This window comes from Molossus molossus, unplaced genomic scaffold (assembly GCF_014108415.1).
Source record: "Molossus molossus isolate mMolMol1 unplaced genomic scaffold, mMolMol1.p scaffold_m16_p_11, whole genome shotgun sequence".
NCBI lineage: Eukaryota > Metazoa > Chordata > Mammalia > Chiroptera > Molossidae > Molossus > Molossus molossus.
The window spans coordinates 42,960,035-42,982,287 of record NW_023425346.1 but is presented as its reverse complement, the minus strand read 5'-3'; the positions used below and the strand labels follow the sequence as shown (position 1 = coordinate 42,982,287).

The 22,253-nt window shown below is 36.4% G+C and overlaps 1 protein-coding gene across 3 annotated transcripts in view; it reads right to left on the bottom strand.

Moving 5' to 3' along the window:
* The window catches only part of TANK (TRAF family member associated NFKB activator), a 78,208-nt gene that overhangs the window by 11,016 nt on the left and 44,939 nt on the right, over nt 1-22,253 (bottom strand). The gene's annotated exons all lie outside the window — the stretch shown is intronic.

Genomic DNA, 22,253 nt, shown 5'->3' with positions numbered 1-22,253 from the left:
GGTTCTCTCTTTAATCCTGCTTTTTGAAAAGTTCCTTCTCTTAGGAGTGTTATTTGTTCTTTAAAAGACTTGAGTACTGATTGTTTTTCTTTTTTTTTTTAACCCTCACCCGAGGACATTTTTCCATTTTTTGTTCAGATAGAGTGGGAAGGAGGGAGAGAAACATCTATGTGAAAGGGATACATCAAGTGGCTGCTTCCTGCACGACCCAACCAGGGCCGGGGACAAACTTTTTGCAACCGAGGTGCGTGCCCTTAGCGGGAACCAAACCCAGTCTCTCTGGACCACGGGCCAACGCTCTAACCGCTGAGCAAAACCGGCCAGGACCTGATTGTTTTTCTTAAAATCAATTATCTTCTCTAGTTTATTTCAGTGTATTGCTCTATATTTCTAGCTTTTTACAATATACCTTTTTCAGCTTTTTAAATATACATTCCTAAATACCAGTGTCTAACATTTCTAAATTAGAGTTAACACTTCAATAATTAGTAAAATAAAATCTTAGCAACAATTTGTGATTTTATATGTTATGTAGGTAGTCAGATTGAGATAAAATAAAGATCATTTACTGCTGCATACTTTTTGTCTGACAAACATTTAGGTCACGTTTTCTTCTGGATTAAAACTGTTTTATTAAGCTTATAAAGCAGTCACATCAGAAGACATTTTCACACTCACAGTTTGTTTTTAAAAGTGGCAGACAAAGTTTTTCCTTAGTGTTATGTGCAATTAGAGCACTCAGTGGCTTTTAGTGTGGACTAGGAAAAAAGGCGACATTTTAAAGCTGGCCAACCATTCATGATGCTACACGTAAGAATATCAACTTTGAAAAGATTATATTATATTGAATCTATATCAACAAAATCAGAATATTAAGAGAATAGAAACATTTGACAATATGTTAAACAAAGCATAATGAAATAAATAATTAAATTAAATGGAATGATTAATCTCCTTCTAAGATTTACTACTAGAAAATCTCAATATGAAACACAATTATTTTATTAGGAGCTAGAAAGAACCAAAAAGAAGTACTGTATAATTTTAGCCAAAAATGAAGACAGTTACAGAAAGTGATAAAGACTATCCTAGTTGTCAAAGCACAGATGATTTTGACATAAACTAGGAATGACTGCTTCTGATGTTAAGAAACCTTTAAAAGCTAAGGTGGTAAAGGGGGGGGAGGAAATAGAGGAAAAGGCAGGAAAGAATGATAAATCTTTGGCTTCTCAAATAACTAACTAATGTCAACTTACTCCTGTGGTGCATAGATTTGCTTACTGATGTGGGTGCATTTATCTGAGAAGACTCCTTGGTGTACTGGCAGAGGGTAAAGGAAGGACTCACTGAAGAATTTCCATGAAGTATTTAAGGTCTTCCGTTTCTTAGGGATTAGAAATACAGCTCTGCCTCCTATTATTTTTGTTATTGTTATTGAAGAAAAGTATTACTGATTGTTTTAAGCAATACACTGCCCCTTTTATGATTCACTCCAAATAAATCTGTTGATATGTTTCAAATAATAATGTTAGGTTCCCAGAATCCCCCCCCCAAATTTTTTTTAAAGGAACCGTTTAACAAGTAGGGTTTGTCTAGAATAGATATAGCATGTTAATGTTATTTTCCATTGACACAACTTTCTGAAAACGATCACTTATTTTTTCAAAGGATTTTAGGATTAGTCAATGGCAACTTCAATACTTTCCTAGAAACTCAGACTTTCTTTTCAATACTAAATTATGTTAATAAAGATTTCTCAGTTTGTTGAGCATCACAGAGAGTTAAGTAAACCTTAGAAGAAATAATCTGTATTTTCCTTTCTACTCTCAAATATTATCCAGATGGGCCCTGCACTGCAGGAAGTTGAAGTTATTGCAATTTCAAATAAGAAAGGGAACTTTGAACATTATGTTTTAGGAGATTTTAAACATTAAATCATTCAACAAATGAATTTATCTTGAGGTACTAAAACTTAAAATACTTAACATTATAAACTGTTCCAAGTACTACTTTGGAAATGCTGAACTTGTGGAATGAATACTGAAATATGAGTTTTACACGTCGTACTTTTCACTTATGCTTCCAGTATGGCACTGGATAAATCATTCAACTAAATCATTAAGATAAACCCATTTGAAACAGTTGGAAGATATTGTGAAATGATTCCTTAAATTTTCTTTTATGTGAATTGGGAGAATTTTGTTTTAGTCTATGTAAATCAATTTAAGCTTAGTATATGTACATCAATTTACCCGTCTCATAGATGGATATTATATTAAAAAATGTATGTTCAAGGGCTATTTGAATAAACAATAATATTTAAGAAGGAAAAGAAAAACCCAACATGGCCAATATTTCATTAGGCCAAAGCCATGTTTATTCTTAAAGCATAGGTAATAAAAAATATTTTTGTGTTGAAGTCCAGGTTGTTACATATCAACATCTCCCCTGACTGGGTAGCTCAGTTGTTTAGAGTATCATCCTGATATGCCAAGGTTTCATGTTTGAGCACCAGTCAGGATACATAAAAGAATCAACCAATGAATACATAACTAAGCGGAGAAATAAATCGATGTTTCTCTCTCTCTCTCTCCCTTCCTCTCTCTCTAAAAAATATAAATTAAAAAAAATATTTTTTTAAAGATAACATCTCAAAAAAAAGAAATGTATATTTTCCCTAATGCCTGCTTTTTAAAATATTCGGTAGTAAAAGTTAGAGTATTTTATTCCTTTTATAAACCAATTTGAAAAACATAGAAATGATTCACAATAGGCAAGATATGGATTAAACTTAAGTGTCTATTGGGGGATGAATGAATAAAGAAAATGTGGAGATATATACATAACAAGAGTGAATATATCAACTTTAAAAAAGGAAGAAATCCTGTCATTTGAGACAACCTGGAAGAACCTGAAGGCTATTATGCTATGAGAAATAAGCCAGGCACAGAAAGACAAATACTGCATGATCTCAATTGAATGTGGAATTTTAAAGTCATGTTCATAGAAGTAGACAATAGAATGGTGGTTGCCAGGGTTTGTGGGGTGGGGAAGCAGGGACATGTCAGTCAAAGAAGACAAATTTTCGGTTATATGGGATAAATAACTTCTGAAGATCTAACGTGCAGCACAGCGACTAGTTAATACTACAATTGTATACTTGAATTTGCTGAGAGTGTAAGTCTTAAATGTTTTCGCCACAATAAGAAAGATAACAATGTGAAGTGACAGATATATTAGATTGTGATAATCATTTCATAATGTATATATATCAAAACATCATGTACACTGTACACATATACAATTTTTATTTGTTAATTATATCTCCATAAAGCTGGAGGAAAAAAGAAATGCAATGAAAAATTTAAATTCAGAATCATGTTTTTTCTAAGCAACTAAAGTAATAAAATTGAGTTATGAAACTTGTGAAGATAATCCTAAACTCATTAATATGATGAATATTCTCTCATATGAAAGGAATCTAAACTTTATAGGCCAATACTGAATATAGGTGGTAAGTTTCCTTTTCTTTTTTAAAATCCTCACCCAAGAATACCCTTCCATTGATTTTCAGACAGAGTGAGAGGGAGGGAAGGAAAGAGAGAAACACTGATGTGAAAGAGACACACCGACTGGCTGCTTCCCATACAACCCCAACCAGGGCCAGCACCGAACCACAACCGAGGTACGTGCCCTTGGCTGGAATCAAACCTGTGACCCTTTGGTCCGTGGGCCAGTGCTCTAACTGCTCTGCCAAACCGGCCAGGGAAGGTGGTAAGTTTTCAATGATACATATTTGAGTTACAGTGATGACTATCACTTTTATTTCAGTGTTCATGTCAAAGATTGCCTCTAACCTTTAGCTGAGATCCTTGCATGCAAAAGGATTGTATTCCTGAGAGTAGTCAGTATTTGATTTTGTTTTTATATGAAGCTTAACAGAATTATGCTTTTAAAACAAAAAAGAATTATGCTCTTACTTGGAACAAATAAACTAAGAAATAAGGTGAGGTGAGATGGGATGAACTAATAAAGGGAATATAAACTGTGGACTAGTTATAAATATGAGCTTGATAAAATTTACTATAGAGAAAGGAAAAATGAATAGTGGAAAAAGAAACCGAAAATAAGGATTCCCTTAAATTTTTGAAACTAAGAATGAGATATTAAAGGAGAAACTGAGGTAGAATACAGGGAGGGGCAAAAGTTGGTTTACTGTTGTTGGTATGGAAAATGATACAATAATTAATAAATAATGATATAAGAATAAACTGTTTTTTGTGTACTCACCACTGTAAACTACTTTTGCCCCACCCTGTACGTACCTACCAGTTTTAGATAAACTGAGACAAGGTTAAAGTCAAGCACTGAATTAGGTTGAATTAGTGAGAAAGTGAAAAAGGACGAGACAGGGAAAGGATTAAAGTAGAAAATAGGAACAGGAAAAAATAGAGAGAGATTTTATAAGAACAAATACAGCCCTGGCCAGTTTGGCTCAGCGGTTAGAGCATCTGCCTGCAGTCCAGAGAGACCCGGGTTCGGTTCCCGCTAAGGGCATGTACCTCGGTTGCAGTTTGTCCCCGGCCCTGGATGGTCGTGCGGGTGGCGGCCACTCGATGTGTCCCTTTCGCATCGATGTTTCCCTCTCTCTCTTCCTCTCTCTCCCTCCCACTCTATCTGTACAAAAAATGGAAAAATGTCCTCGGGTGAGGATTAAAAAAAAAAAAAAAGAACAAATACAGAAGCATATTAAAAAAGAGTTTGAGGACGAAAGGTAAATTTAAAAAATGCAAGGACATTGTATTGATAAGAATTTATGTCTATGTGAAATCTATGGTTCTAGCACCCTTGTTAACATTACTGAAAATCTAGCAAAGCAAGACACAGATCCTAGGAGCCTTGTCTGTTCTGCATGATGCAGTGTGCTAGGCAAACCCACTGCCAGTTCGGGAACAACTCCAGGGCAAAATGGGATCCATCCCAGAGTTCTGAAGGAAGTGGCAAGAAAATAAACAATATAAAAATAAAATTAAATACCCCAATTACTTCCAAGTTCTTTACAGGGTTCTGGTTTAATGTAAATCTCAAAAAAGCTCTATCAATTCAATGTTGTAATAAAACATTCTTTTAAAAAATGTTAAAATCCTTTACCAGTACTGCCACAATTACTTTAATTTCAATTCTATGAAGTTAATTTGAAGCAGAATGAGATTAATACATTTCCATCATCTGTCTTTTGCCTTTCACTTTGTGTCAGGTTCCTTTTGCATATGTCTTCTTCTCTCAATAGGAAGAAATATCTAATGATGGAAATGCCTTTTATAATGCAAATAAAAAATGAATAACTTAAATGACCAATTTTAAAAAGTTAGGTTTCCCATAATTCTCACCCCTTCTCCAAAGACTAGATTTAAAATAACCTAATAAGCAAAACAGAGACAGACTGATAGATAGAGAGCAGGCTAATAGCTGCTGGGGAGGGTAGTGGGTGGGGGCTTGGGGTGGAGGGATTGAGGAAAAAAAAAAAAAAGAGAGAGAAAAACTCATAGGCACAGACAACAATGTGGTGATAACTTAGGGAAGGGACTGGGGGAGATGAAGGAAGGTATGGGGGGATGAATGGTGATGGAAGAGACTGACTTGGAGTGGTGAACACACAATACAGTGTACAGATAGTATGTTGTGAAATTGTGCACCTGAAACCTGTATAATTTAGTTAACCAATGTCACCCCAATAAATTCAATAAAAAGGGAAATAATAAATGAACTGATTTAGAAAAATCCTTTCCATTAACCACAAATTTTATGTTATGCCACTACATGATGAACAGAAAATATCTTCATGAAAATGGGTACTATTTGAGCAATTAGCATGTACAATTTAACTTAATCCATATAATCTTGTGAATTAAGTACTTTAATTTGATTTTAAAGTTTGCTGTTGTAAATAAAGCTTTGGAGAGGTCAAATAATTTGTCTACAGGTCCAGTAGCTGAAGTAGCTGCAACTGGAACTCAGGCTCTTAACTTCTCAGGCACAGGGCTAGGCTACTAGAGAAGTGAAGAGTGAGGTAGATATTGAACAGTAACATGTGCACATTGAACTGATGCAAAATAATTTTAGACTCTAAAACCTGTCTGCCACACCACAAATATATTTCTCACTTAGGAGTAGTTCTAAGCTATGTTTTGCTGTTTAAATATTGCCTGGGATAAAAAACCCTTTGGTATAGTTTTTTTTTTTTTTAATGTGTGTTCAAGAATGTCCAAGTAGACATTTACATCTCAAAATAACCTAGGTAGATTTATCAAGTTCTTCCCAACCAGTTCACTTGTTGACAGGGGCAATAGGCAATAATTTCTTAACCAAAATTTCATAGTCTAAGTATTTCTCAAACTTGTTATTAGAACTTAACCATTTGACAGCATAACAATGGAATATCTTACTGTTAAAATCTTTCGTCTCAAAACCTTCAATCCCTTTCTTGCCTCCCTATCTCCTAATAGAAGTGGGCATATTTACAGTTGATTTAAAGTCCTTGACTGATAATTTCTATATCTGGTTTGTATCTGTTCTCTTGAAAATGAGTCACATAATCTTGACTCGCCATATGTTGAATAATTTTGGACTGTACCCTGAACATTGTTAGTATTATGCTGTGGAGACATTATGTTACATGATGCCAGAGGGTGTTGATGTTTTTGTTTTTGCAGGCAATTAAGTTGGTCAGGCTCACACTGCACACTAGTAGCTCATATCTCAGTTCAGTCCTGTATGTTTTAGCTGCAAACTGGTTTGTATGTTGTCCAGAGTTATTACTGGTATCTGTAGTTGACTCAATCAAGAATCCACTAAGCTTTTCCTAAAGCTCTTATTTTGTTTAATGCTCATTTGACAGTATTTCACACTACTGAGCAGCTCCTCTTCCTTGAAATGTTTTTTTTTTTTTGCTCCGGCCAGTTTGGCTCAGTGATTAGAGTGTCAGCCCGAGGATCAAAGTGTCGCAGGTTCAATTTTGGTCAAGGGCACATACCTTGGTTGCAGTTCAGTCCCTGGTCAGGGTCATGCGGGATTAAGCCAGTATGTGTGTGTCTCTCACATCAATGTTTCCCTCTTTTCCTCCCACTCTATCTGAAGATAAGTGGAAAAATGACCTCTGATGAGGTCTAAAAAAGAAAAGAAACTTTTTTTTGGTTACCATTATAATATTTAAGTTTTCTTCTTAAGTTTTAGCATTTTTTTTTTTTTTATCCTCACCCTAGGACATTTTTCGATATTTTATTCAGATAGAGTGGGAGGAAGAGAGAGAGAGAGAGAAACATCGACATGAAAGGGACAACATCGAGTGGCTGCCACCCACACGACCCCCACCAGGGCTGGGGACAAACTGCAACTGAGGTCCATGGCCTTAGCGGGAACCGAACCCGAGTCTCTCTGGACCGCAGGCTGACGCTCTAACCACTGAACCAAACTGGCCAGGGCACGTTTTAGTATTTTCATTGGTCCTTCTTCTTTCTAGGTCATAAATGTGGGCTTTCTGTAAGGTTCAGACATGAGTACACTGTTCTTTCCCTCATTATACACCCTTCTTATCATTCATTCTCACATCAAGTCTATTGAGTGTTCATCCCTAATCCTATCTACTATCAATTCTCTTTCGATCCCATACATTTTCACTTGTTCTGTTGTCTATTGTAGACCACCAAGTTTTAAAACCTAATATAATCACCCTTCTCTCAAATCTGGTTCACACTTCTAATCTTCATTTCCCTTTTTTAATGTAAGGCCATCCTTCTTAGCATAAAAAAAAAACCTTAAATCAAGATAAAACCTTAAAGAAACTGAGTTAGGCGTTCCTGGAATAGTAAAATCCAAAAGACTTGAGGGGGTGTCAAAGGTCTACCAACTTTTTATTTTGCCAAGAAAGAAGCTAGTAAAAACAACTAACTACCAAGATCTACTATATTCATATTGTCAAAAATTAATAGACAAGTTATCAAAAAAGTAGGAGGGATTTTTAGATTCAGATTTATATAAATATTATCACTTCATCCTCATGACAAGATGAGAAGCTACAACATGGGAAGAGGAGGAGGAGATAATGTTCAATCAGTGGAGACAGGAAGGAAAGCAAGATTCACTGTGGACATTTGGTCATCAGCAGGAATACATTCCAGATGGTACTTCTAGGGAATATGAACAAGTCAGTAACCCACTGCTGCATTATTTGGATGAAACATACAGGGAAAATGCTGTCCTTCATGTTAAATAGTAGAGCAATTAGGAGTAAAAATAAGAGTGTGTAAAAACAGGTCATTGAAAAAGAAACAGAGGAAGATATAAAATAATGGAAGCATATACCTTCTTCATGGATTAGAAGAATTAACATAATTAAAATGTCTATATAGTCGGCCCTCATTTATCACGGTTAATCAGTTCCAGACTCTACCGCGATAAATTATTTTCTGCGAAGTAGGATTCTTTATTTATATACAGTTGTCCCTCACCACTTCACACTTCGACTTTCGCAGCTTCGCTCTATATAGGGTTTTTTTATTTTTATATTTGAAAAAACTACGATAGAGTGAAGCTGCAAAAGTAGAAGCGCAAAGTGGCAAGGGACGACTGTACTACCCAAAGCAACCTACAGATTCAATGCAATCCCCATCAAAATACCTATGACATATTTCACAGAACTAGAACAAATACTCCAAAAATTTATATGGAACCAAAAGAGACCCCGAATAGCCACAGCAATCTTGAAAAAGAAGAAAAAAGTAGGAGAGATCACAATACCAGATATTAGGTAATACTACAAAGCCACTGTAATCAAAACAGCTTGGTACTGGCAAAAAAACAGGTATATAGATCAATGGAACAGAACAGAGAACCCGGAAATTGACCCAAGTCATTATGTTCCATATTTGATAAAGGTGGAAAGAACATACAATGAAGTCAAGACAGCCCTTTCAATAAATGATGTTGGGAAAATTGGATAGGTACAGGCAAAAAAATAAAACTAGACCACCAACTTACACCATACACAAGAACAAACTCAAAATGCATACAATACTTAAATGTGACTCGTGAATCCATAAAAATCTTAGAAGAAAATGAGGGCAACAAAATTTCAGGCATCACATGCAGCAGAATTTTCACTGATACAAAGCCTAAGGCAAGAGAAACAAAGGAAAAAATGAACACATGGGACTATATCAAACTAAAAAGATTATGCACAGCAAAAGAAACAACCATCAAAATGAAAAGGGAACCCACTATGTGGGAGACTGTAATTGCCAATGACACATACGATAAGGGGTTAATTTCCAAAATATATAGAGCGCCCATACAGATAATCCAATTAAAAATGGGTAGAGGACCTAAATAGACACCTCTCCAAACAGGACATACAAATGGCCAAGAGACATATGAAAAAACGCTCACCATCACTAATCATCAGACATGCACATTAAAACAACACTGAGGTATCACCTCACACCTGTCAGAATGGCTACCATCAACAAGTCATCAAATAAGTGCTGGCGAGGGTGTGGAGAAAAGGGGACTCCAGTACACTGCTGGTGGGAATGCAGACTGGTGCAGCCACTATGGAAAACACTATGGCGTCACCTTAAAAAGTTAAAAATTAAACTGCCATTTGACCCAGTGATCCCACTTCTAGGAATATACCCTAAGAGGCCTGAAACACCAGTCAGAAAGAATATATAATACCCCTGTGTTCATAGCAGCACTATTTACAATAGCTAAGACCTGGAAACAGCCCAAGTATCCATCAATAGATGAGTAGGTAAAAAAAGCTGTGGTACATATATACAATGGAATACTATGCAGCTGTAAGAAAAAAAGATCTCTTAGATCCTTTGAGATGACATGGAGTGACCTGGAAAGTATTATCCTAAGTGAAACAAGCCAAGCAGGGAAAGACAAATATCACATGATTTCACTTACTTGTGGAATATAATGAACAAAACAAGCTGATGAACAAAATAAACCCAGAGACATAGAAGTAGGGTACAGACATAAACCTCAGAAGAGAGGCCCAGGGCGGGGAGGGATAAATCACATGTATGCGTAACCATGGACATAGACAACAATGTTGTGTGTGTGGGGGGGGGGGGAGGGGAGGGATTGGGAGGAGGGTGTCAATGGGGGCAAAAGGAGAGACATCTGTAACAAAAATAAATTAATAAAAAATTGATAACTAAAAAAAAGAGAAAAATCTCAAAAAAAGAAAAAGTGTAGAAACCCATCCCATATGGAATTACTCAGATGAAAACTGAGTTGAAATACAAAAATCATACCACTATTAAAAAACACAATGGGAGAAAGAAAACAAAAGATATCCATCTTGGAATTAATTGGTTTTCCATACGGAACTTACCAGGGAAGAAAAAAAAATCACAGGTTAATGATATACAGAATGCCTGGAATATACTTTGCAATAGTTTAGTTTTATTAGAATTGTAGGATATATCTATATGTGTTTCTTAGAGCAAAATATCAAGTAAATGAAAAGTTTTATATTGGCCAAAAAATAAATTTTTCAGGGAAAAAGTCAGCTTTCATAACATAGCAAGACTATCTAAGCAAGCAACAGAGAAGTTCACAGAGCGTAAACTATCAGGAGCAAATTAAATTTAGTGAGCCTTCCTCCCTTCCACTCCCCTGCCAAATTCTAGCAGTATCTTAGAGGGGACTACAAATCCAGTAAGATGTTAAATACAATACTGAAAAAGTGCCATCTAAAGATTCTGTGGTTAAAAGAAGTTAAGTAGTTTTCTTACTGTTGATTTTAGATCCTATAATACATTCTTGTATCTTTAAAAATGACCACAGAGTACATAGCAGCATTTTACAAGTCTAGGGCTTGGTACAATACCTCCGGAAATGCATCAGGTACTACTCTATCTTTGAAGAGATTAGAGTGAAAATTCAGTTGTCTCTAGGTCTAATGTAGCTGGTATAGCTATGTAACCAGGAATAACTGAAAGGTATCATGATTTAAAGCATAAACACGTAAAGCAATCATTTATCCCATAAATATGAAAAGGACTGGTGAGCAAGCAATATGACCTCCATGCATAAAGAGGAGTTCCTGAGGAAATGCTATTCTCAGAGCATGACATTTTTTCTGTAGATTAAAAGCAAATAACAGCGAAAAAAGGACCACATGATTTTTCTAACAGGAAATTATAATCTGGTTAAACCAGTGGTTCTCAAAATATGATCTAGAATCCCTGGGGGTCCTGAGATCCTTTCAAGAGATCCACTGTTGGAAGAGAGAATCTGCATGAGCCCCGAGTGTCCCTGAACATATTTGCTGTGCATACCGAGAATATTAGGTCTGGTACATTTCTCAGGGTTGAATTTGTAAATGGAAAACTTGAAGGATGAGGTATGTCTTTCTCTTGGACAACAAACAGGCTGCTTTGCTGCTTGCTATAAAATATTGAGTTTCCCAAGCTCAATATGCCTCTCCTTTAATGTCCCAGCATCCATCTGAAACTACCATGTCACCCCCCTCCTCAGGTGAGACCAATGCAAATATAATGCTCTTACGGGTTGCTGTGCCATGAATAAGAAAGACTTTTTTCTCTGATCCAAGAGTCTTGTGCCTTCTTTCGGCATCCATGAAGCAGTAACTGGCTAACTCATTAGCTTGTCAGTGGGTAAAATCAAATCCAGACCCTGAAATCCATGGGGTCAACTACTGTCACAGTACTACTAGATGTAATTTGCCCCCCCCACCCCCGATTTTACTGTGTTGGCATTTACACTGATGGTGCAAAAGTGATGGAGAGTAAAACTGTTGGTGCCTGAGTATGACCAAGGCCATGTAGTCCCTGTATTCTTCTATATCATACTCTCCATGAAAAAAAAAAAAAGCCAGTTTCACCTAAGAATGTCCTTGATGAGGCTGCAAAGATTTATTGAATTTTATTCCCAAGTTAACATCTTTTTAATATTGTGTGTGACAAAATGGGAAAAATACACAAAGGGCCTCTGTTTCATACTGAAGTACAAGAGTTGTCTTGGGGAAAAGCACCTAGTGTAACTGTTTGAATTACAAGATGAACTAGTCACTTTTTTTTTTTTTAATGGAATGCCGTTATTACTTGAAAAAATGACTGATGGGCAAGCTATGGTTATGAAGACATTTTCTGGGAAGCAAATGACGTTAGCCCCTGACTTAAAAAACAACAGCAGCAACAATAAAACACCTGACAAAACTTGTTGTCCATGAAAAAATTTAAGTTTTCAGGTGAAAATTAAAATTATGGAAAACTTGTACCCATTACAGTAAGCTTGACAGCTGTCCAATACTTAAAACTTTTCTGATAAGATCAGTGATGATGTTAAATGTGAATTTTAAATATAGCATAAAATAAGTCAGTATTTCAAAGATTTGCATAGTTTAGTGAATGAATATTTTCCAAACGACTAAATTCAAGATACTATAAAATCATGCATAGGTAAAAGATACAAAGTACAAGAAAAGCCAAGGGCTTTTAATGCAGCAGTAAAATTCATTAGTTTCGGCTTTTATAGTACTGCTAACACTGAAGAAACTACTATTTATCAAATTTTGGAGCAGTATCAAAGAAGAATTATCTACAATTTCTAAAAATGTTATTAAGAATACTCTTCCCTTTCCCAATTACATATCTGTGTGAGGATAGATTTTCTTCATATAATTTTACCAAAACAAAAAGACCCACAAAATATTACAACAGATCAATGTAGAAGGATTTCATAACAATGAAAATCAAATATCTTTAAAGTTTGAGGACTTTTAGGATGACAGATTATGATGTATTAAAAAGAGAAATTAAATTGTTTAAGGGGCTAGTTCTAACCTACTGAGGTTAAGAGAACAGCCTTTCATGCCTTGGTCAAGAGAAATCAGGGCTGAATAAAATATACAAGCTGTTTTATGGGCTCTGGAACACAGTAGAAAAAAGAAAAATGGGAAATGCGAGAAAGGGGAGAATTGGGGGAATTAAGGGGAGAAAAGCCACACTAGAGATACTCAAATCTGCTTAAAAACCAGAGAAGATTTTAAAAAGTGATATACCACTTCTCATTTTCTTCTCTCCTAAAACACCCTAAAATGATACACTGATTTAAAAAACAGAGACCCAGAACAGGAAAAGGTTAGGATGAATTAATAATTAATATTTGGGAACAAAATTTCTACAAAAGAAATTTCAATGTAAACATTAAAATGCTTTGGATAGCAGTATTTTTTTTTTATCTCTCCTTATTCTGATATATGTATTATGACACTTTGGGAAAAAAACTTAACTTTAATGAATGGACGAGTTGAAGATAATTATTTTTCCTGCTAATTATTATTCTACCAGAGAGTCTATAAACAAAGACTAGTCTCCAAAGAGGAGTAATGCAAAAGTGTTATATATGAAAAAGAAGGTATATTTGATCCAGTCTCTAGAAACAGAACAGGGGGAATGGAACATTTGCTCTGACTGAGAAGGCAAAGTGTTACACACATGCACACACGTTTTCTCCAACTTTCTATAAGCCCCAGCCTAGGTTAACATGTGCCACTGTAGAGTAGGCATAATCATCATTTCTACTAAATAAAAGATGGTGAAAAGAAAGAATCAAACATTAAAGGAATACAGGGACTTTTAATACAAATGTTGTATAATATATATAAAGTTGAGTAATGAACATAAGAGGTCAAATTTATTTCAAGTTCCTCTCTTAGAAAATGTACTGTGTTTAAATGATGTAAACCAGATCTGACTTTCCCTTGGTAATTACATATTCTGACCAATGGTCTAATTTCTAATTTTTGTTCAAATGATGAAAAACGTATTTATCATATACCTATATATGGTACTCTATTTTAAAATGTTTACAATGTATATAAAACGAGGTACCTAGACTACATATAGCAACTTAACAAATATAGTTTAAGAGCCTTGCAATAGAGACAGTATCTAAAGTGTTGAGAAAAGCCATGGGGGCCTACAACTCAGATGGAGATCACCAATTGAGAGGGCTGCACCTAAAGTCCAGAGTATATGATGTGAACAGTTCAAGGATGGGGATGCTGTCCAAAACCTAGACTTGTGAAGCTAGTACTTTATAAGCTACAGAAGCCAGAAAGCAGAACAAGTCAAATTCATACAGTGCCTCCTCAAACTGTCATACACAACTGGGGTAACACATCACGGGTAAATGCCTTGCACTGAAGGACTATCTATATAATACAAAGGTAGGGAGCCTCTCTCCTCTTAAGCCATGATTATGTCACTTATTAAATTGCTCTTTCAAGCTCCAGCTGGTTTGGCTCAGGGGTTAGAGCGTTGGCCTGCTGACCAGAGAGTCCTGAGTTTGGCTCCAGCTAAGGGCACGTACCTTGGTTGCAGTTTGTCCCCGGCCCTGGTTGGAGTCGTGCGGGTGGCAACCAGTTGATGTGTCTCTCTCACATCGTTGTTTCTCTCTCTCTTTTCCTCCCTTTCTCCCTTCCGCTCTATCTGAAGATAAATGCAAAAATGTCCTTGGGTGAGGATAAAAAAATAAACAAATAAATAAATTGCTCTTTCAAAACCCGTTTTAGCTTCCAGTGTATATATAATGTTCTCCAGAGTGAACTGGAATTATTTTGGTTGTCTAGAATTTTTCCATTAAAATCTTGTAAACAGCCCTGGCTGGTGAGGGCCAATGGTTAGAGCATTGACCCATGCACCAAAGGGTCATGGGTTTGATTCCTGATCAAGGGCACATACCTGGGTTGCAGGTTCAATCCCCGGCTCTGGTCAGGGCACATGCAAGAGGCAACCAATTGATGATTCTCTCTCTTGCTCCCTCCCTCTCTCCCACTCTCTCTAAAAAAAAATCAATGCAAAACATATCTTCAGGTGAGGAGTAATAAAAAAAAATATTGTAGATAATTTAAGTTTACATATCTATGCATACATTACTAAGATATAGGCAAGTAATGTATGCAAGCCTACCTTCAGCTCACTGGAAATTTTTATTTTTTTATTCTTTAAAAATTTCTTTTCTTTTTATTGATATTAGAAAGAGAGTGAAACACTGATAAGCGAGAACATCGATTGGCCCCCTCCTGCATGCCCCCCACTGGGGATCGGGCCCACAACCTGGGCATGTGCCCTGACCAGAAATCAAACCGGCGACCTTTTGGTGCATGGGTCGACACTCAACCACTGAGCCACACATTGGCCGGGCTTACTGGAAATTTAAAAAATAAGGTCCTATATGTTTTATCTAGACCATAAAGCTATAATTAGGATTTCATTTTATCATACAATTAGGACTTAAAATTGTCTTATAATGCTTATTAATTGCTTTAGGTCTCCAAATCTTTGTTTCTCCAATCAGATTGTAGCTCCTTAAAGGGGATGGATCTTCTCTCTTTTTTTTTTTTATTCCTGTCATTGACTAGAAAGAAAACATGGAGTTCAATAAACACTTCCTAAGTGACTGGCAGGTGAATTTTTAGCCATTAGCTTTCTTCAAACGTCAGAGTGCCTGTATCTCTTGCATAGGCACAGCACATCCCCTGATTAGTCAGCACTGATAGCAGCTCTACAGCGACCTTCACTGTGTACCCTCCACAACTTAAAAATCTGTCCTGCTCCTCCAAGCTACCACACACCTGCTCATCTCATCACAATGATGGCCACAATAGAAAATTGCCAACTGTCTAATTGGTAACTTAAAGTAACAATCTTAATAATTTTAAAGTTTTGCTTAAAGTATGTAACTCATGAAAAAGGGCATGTATAAAGAATAAATTAGAAATATATATAAAACATCAAAAATGAAAGATAAAATCAGCTCTTTGGACACATGAATACATAATATCTATTTAATAGTTAAGAGTTCAAAGGAACTCATACTATATTTGCTTCATGTCTTGGATTCCAGAATCTGAAATAACTTTATAATGTTCAATAATCCCTACCTTAGTTATTAAACCAAGACTTTAAGCCAGAGGGCAGGGACTATCTCTCTTTTTTTCTTCTAGTGGCTAGCAGCGTCAGGTACACAGTTTAGAGTTATTGAATAAGTGAATAAAGAATATCACCAAATTCTTTTATTTATTCTATGTTATTGCTCTCTACATATCTTATTGCATTAAAATACTCTAGACTTTTTTTATAACTGCTACAAAAACAAAACGTGGGCTAGAAAGATAAGGGCATAAGTTTTGTCAAGCCTTAGACACCCAATTTAATATTTAGTCTGGCAAATGAAATGATTCCCAGAAGCAGTATCATAAAAATATCTTATTTCTAAGATCATAAAAATGACCCAGTATGTTGCAATCCTAGTTTTAAAAAGTAAATCAAACAATGCCAATTTATATTTACGTTGAACTACAAAATTTATTTGAATAATAACTGCTATCATGATGTATGTTACTACGTCTGACAATGGCATCCTACAAACAAGATAATAGTCTTTAGAATAAGTGTGCATTTTAGTGTTTTTGAATTTCCTATATATAAATATTTTTAATTTTAAAAACTGGTTAAAAATAGAGTTAGTAATAACATGCAACGGTTTCTTGGTTCTCTAAAGCACTACTCTGCTATTCTCCTCTGGAAAGTGTATATTCATATTAGAATTTTTGAAATTGTTAAGATCATAAGCTATGATGTTTCTTTCCTGAGATTAGTAATCATATGATTCAGGAAGCTGATTTCATTATTAAATACTTCCAACTTCCTTTACTTTCATTAATATTTATCATATGGTGAATTAAATACTAGTCCCCCCAACCCCAATCCTGGATGGTGTGGCTCAATTGGTTGGAGTGTACACCAAAAGGTTGCTGGTTCGATTTCTGGTCAGGACGCATACTTAGGTTGCAGGTTCAATCCACAGTCTGGGTGTGTACAGGAGGACACTGATCAATTGGTGTTTCTCTCTCATATTGATGTTTCTCTCTCTCTCTCTCAAAAAACAAAAACAAAAACAAAAAAAACAGTGAAAACATATCCTCAGGTGAGGATTAAAAACAAAATACTAGCCTCCCCAATACATCTTTGATCTTTGGTACTCTCTTCTGTACCACAGTCTACAATCCCTATGATGCTTTTAAAATATGTCTACTATTCCTTTTCAAGGGGAAGAACTTATTACCTCGTCACTGGAGCACTCAGCTTATTTCTAAAAAATAGAATAAAGTGGAAGGGAAGGTATGTGATTTTAGAGACTAGATCATAGAAAACACTGTAGCTTCTTCCTTGTTCTCTCTCTCCTGGATCTCTTACTTTCTTACTTTGAGGAAGTTAGCTGCCAGGCTGTGAATAGAGATCCACATGGTGAGGTCTCCTGCCAACAGTCCTGTGAGTGTGCCATCCTGGAAGTAGATCCTCCAACCACAGTCAAGACTTCAGATAACTAAAGCCTCTGCCCACATCCTGACTTCAATCACACAAGATCCTGAATCAGAACCACCCAGCTAAGTCACTCCTGAATTTCTAACCCATTGAAACTAAAATATTTGTCATTTTAAGCTGTTAAGTTGTTGTGTAAATCTGGGGTACTTTCTATAACATAGGATATGATATGATACATAATACAATGTCCCCTTTTCCAAAATCATATCTCATCAAGAAAAACGGCGGACTACCATGGTGTATAAGAGGTGAAAGGTGTTCATTAAACTGAGCACTTCTCTAATATCTCTAAACTACAAACATCTAATGACACAGGCTCTGATGTCTTGAGACTTTCTACCCTTTTAGGAGTCAAAAAACTCTTGCATGCTGTTTGTATAGGATTAGCACAAACAGAAAGTAAACTACAAATTTTGTGCTTTCAAATAAAATTTTCTAAAGGGGCCTGTTCCCCTCAACATATTCCTCTTTCCTCATCTCGGTCTCATTTTCCAAGGTGGTAATAGCGGCTATTTGCCATAATTTTCACAGTTCTTTCTCCTCTCAAATATTCTAACCAAATTCTAAACAAAATAGACTAAAGAAAAAAAATCCTCAAACCACCCACCAAACAGGCGGAGGAAAGGACTGTGGGTGGTTAGTAGTAGCTTCCTTCTGTTACTAGTTCAAAACATTTCTATTAACTAATTCATTACAGAAGATAGGCCAACTGATTAGAAATATGATTTCAAATCAATTCATCTTTGAGAATACCAATAATACAAAAGTATATTAAAAACAGAAAGAATAAAATTTATTATTATCCTAGTGATTTTGCGAACTGCTTTCTAGTTCTTATCTTACATAAAGTTGCATACTTTTACAAAATTGAAACCAACCAATATGGGATTTTTTTCATTTTGGAAAAACCCTAATACATTCAAATCATTCAAAGGTCTTTAGAAAAAGATTTCACTTGTATTAGCTATAAGTGGGTTTAATTATAATTCAGCAAGTATAGGTCAACATAAGCCAATAGAAAAGATTTTAATTTCACCCTGGCCAGTTTCACTCAGCGGTTAGAGTGTCAGGTTCCATTCCAGCCAAAGGCACGTACCTCGGTTGTGGTTAGTCCGTGCGGGAGGCAACCAATTGATGTTTCTCTCTCTCTCTAGCTCTCCCTCCCTCTCACTCTATCTGAAGATAAATGGGAAAATATCCTTAAGTGAGGATTAAAAAGAAGAAAAGATTTAAATTTCAATTGCTTGACTGGACAGTATTTCCTAATTTTTACAATGAATATACAGCCAGCTCTCAAATACTCAATAAATCTAACTTATCCATTCTTTTTTTTTTAAAAAAAAATATTTATTGATGAATGTAGAATGTATTACAGATGTTCCACATTTTTACCTCATTGACCCCGTCCTCCCCACTCCTGCCCCCCTCCAGCCTTTTCCCACACTATTGTCTGTGTCCATTGGTTATGCATATAAGTTCTTTGGTTTATTTCTTCCCACCCCCCCAACCCCTTTGCCTTTGAAGTTTGTCAGTATAGCAATGAATTTCTACTTCTTAATCCCTTCACCTTTTTCACCCATTCCCCCAACCCCCCTCCCATCTGGCAACCAACAAAATGTTCTCTGTATCTATGAGAATGTTTCTTTTCTACCTGTTTATTTTGTTTGTAGATTCCATTGTTGATAGATATGTATTCATTGCCATTTTGTTTGTTCATATATTTTATCTTTTTCTTCAAAAACACCCTTCATCATTTCATATAATAATGGTTTGGTGGTGATGAACTCCTTTAACTTTTTCTTGTCTGGGAAAGTCTTTATATGGCCATTGATTCTAAATGACAGCTTTGCAGGATAGAGTAATCTTGGTTTTAAGTTCTTGCTTTTCATCACTCTGAATATTTCTTGCCACTCCCTTCTGGCCTGCAAAGTTTCTTTTGAGAAATCAGCTGACAGCCTAATGGGAACTCCCTTGTAGGTAACTAACTGCCTTTCTCTTGCTGCTTTTAAGATTCTCTGTCTTGAACCTTTTTCATTTTGATGATGATGAGTGTTGGTATGGGCCTCTTGGGGTCCATCTTGCTTGGGACTCTCTGTGCTTCCTGGACTTGTATGTCTGTTTCCTTCACCAAGTTAGGAAAGTTTTCTGCCATTATTGTTTCAAACAGGTTTGCAATTTCTTGTTCTCGCTCTTCTCCTTCTGGCACCCCCAAGATGCAAATATTGGCACGCTTGAAGTTGTCCCAGAGGCTCCTTACACTATCCTCATTTTTTTGGATTCTTTTTTCTTTTTGCTGTTCTGATTGGGCATTTTTTGCTTCCTTATATTCCAAATCGATGGTTTGCTTCTTGGAATTACGTACTCTACTATAGAATCTGTGTAAATTATTCTTTATTTCAGTTAATGCCTCCTTCATTTCTGACTGTGCATCCATCATTTCTGATTGGTCCTTTTTTATGCTCTTGAGGCCCTCACTAAGTTCACTGAGGTTCTCACTAAGTTCATTGAGCATCCTTATAAGCAGTATTTTGAACTCAGCATCTGTTAGGTTGCTTATCTCCATTTCTCTTAGTTCTTTTCTTGGGGTTTTGTTCTGTTCTTTCATTTGGGACCTGTTTCTTTGTCTCCTCATTTCGGCTGCCTCTGTGTTTGTTTTTGTGTATTACTTAAGGAGAGGTATGGGGCTAGCTGAGACCAGATGCTGCTTGTTTGAAAGAATTTAGGAAAAACCTGAAGCAGGATCCAAGACAGGCCAATCCTATGGTTAAGCAAGTGCCAACAGCTTGGGTGGGCCGGGGACTCAGGGCGTCACCAGGGCGGGGCTACCAGTGTGAGCCAGGTTGCTGGAGTCCCGGGTATGATGACTGTCTGCCGCCCCAGGGAAGGGCTCACCAAAGGAACAAAGGCCTCTGACAGCACATTTGTCCCAGAGAAAGCCCCCTCTGCAGCCCTCACTCCAATGCCAAACAGCTCAGTTCTTCCCTGTATGTCTCTGGTGCCCCTCGAGCTGCCTCCCTCCAAGCTTAGAGGGAGTGAGTCTGATATGTCTGTGTGCGGGCCCTTTAAGAGGAGCTGCCTGGGGCTCCTGCCGCGTCAGCTTCCCTGAGCCTCAGTTCCTGCTGGTTTTTCCAGCCAGAAGTTATGGGGACTTCTCTTCCTGGCACTGGAACCCTGAGCGGGGCATCTCGTGTGGGACGGGGACCCCTCAGTCCTCAGGACCTTCCCAGTCGAGGTATCCTCCTGATTTTTATCAGCCACACGTGGGTGTGGGACCAGCCTGTCTGCCTCCGCCCCTCCTACCAGTCTGGATGTGGCTGCTGCTTTAATTCCGTAGTTGTAGGACTTCCATTCAGTTTGATTTCCGGGGGTTTTGAATGATGGTTGTTCTGTAGTTTAGTTGTAACTTTGATGTGGTTGTGGGAGCATGTGATACCTACACCGCCATCTTGACCGGAAGTTCACTTATCCATTCTTTTAGAAGATATTTCCTCTTCTCTTTTTAAAAATTTTTATTTATTTATTTTTTGTTTTGTCTTTTTTTTTAAATTTTATTTTTGTTACAAATGTTTCTCCTTTTTTACCCCATTGTATTTATTTATTTCTTAATCCTCACCTGAGGATATTTTTTCCTTTTTTTTTTTGAGAGTGGAAGGACGAGAGGGAGGCAGAGAAAAACAGAGAGACATCGATGTGAGAGAGAGAGACAACAACTGGTTGCCTCCTGCAAGCGCCCCAAACGGGAACAAGGATCTACCTGCAACCCAGTTATGTGCCCTTGACTGGAATCAAACCATAACTCCATGGCGTGCGGGCTGACGCTCTATCCACTGAACCACACTAGCCAGGGCCCTCTTCTCTTCTAATCCTTTAGATATCTAGTGCTCATTAGGACTTTGGCTCTAGATATATAAAGAGAGATGAGAACGCTGAAATACAAGACAGTTGATTTTTATTTTTATTAAATGGTTACATTACAAGATTGAGTTGATGAGCTACTCCAAGTATTAAATATGTGGCTGTAAACCTTTCCCTGATTAGTAAAGACAATTAAGAGAACATAATAAATTTAGATTTATTTCTTATTTGAAGCTTTATTTTCCTCCTCTTATTGCCTGTCCACAAATAAGGTTACAGTTGATGCAACATCAGTAATTCTTTGGAAATAAGCTATCTCTGACATGATTTCTGTTACTTACACTTAACTCTAGTGTATGTATCCATATACAGTATGCTAGTGCCATGGCTTCTTGTGTTTTTCAGCATTTTTAGATAAAGGAAATTTAAGAGAAGGTGAAAATAAATGAATGATTCAAATTTAAAAAATAATGATTTTGAATTAAAAAATATGAACTGGGAGATACTACAGAGAACTTCTCATTCTAAAACTTTTATGTATATAAAATTGTTAAAATCAGATTTCTCAGATTTGATGTTAAATAAAAACAAGTTAAGATAGTCTTAGTTATGGGATCAGTAACAGAATAACCCTGATATACAAAGCTAAAATCTCCTACATTACTTAGAAGCAAAGAAATAAACATAGTGCTCTTGACTTATGTGAATATTAAGTAACCTCATTCGTTGGGAGATTTTATTTTATTCAAAAGCTGTTTCATCCCACTAGCACTCAACTCATCTCATTTAAAGAATTCCTTTTTAAACATAAAATTTTAATCTTTCAGAAAAACAAGAATAATATATATCTATATATCCACTACCCTGACTTAACAAGTGTTTACATTTTGCCATATTTGCTTCAGATCTTTTCTTTAAAAAAAAAAGTTATAGATACAACTGAAGTCCCCTTTATCACCTTCCCAGAGTCAC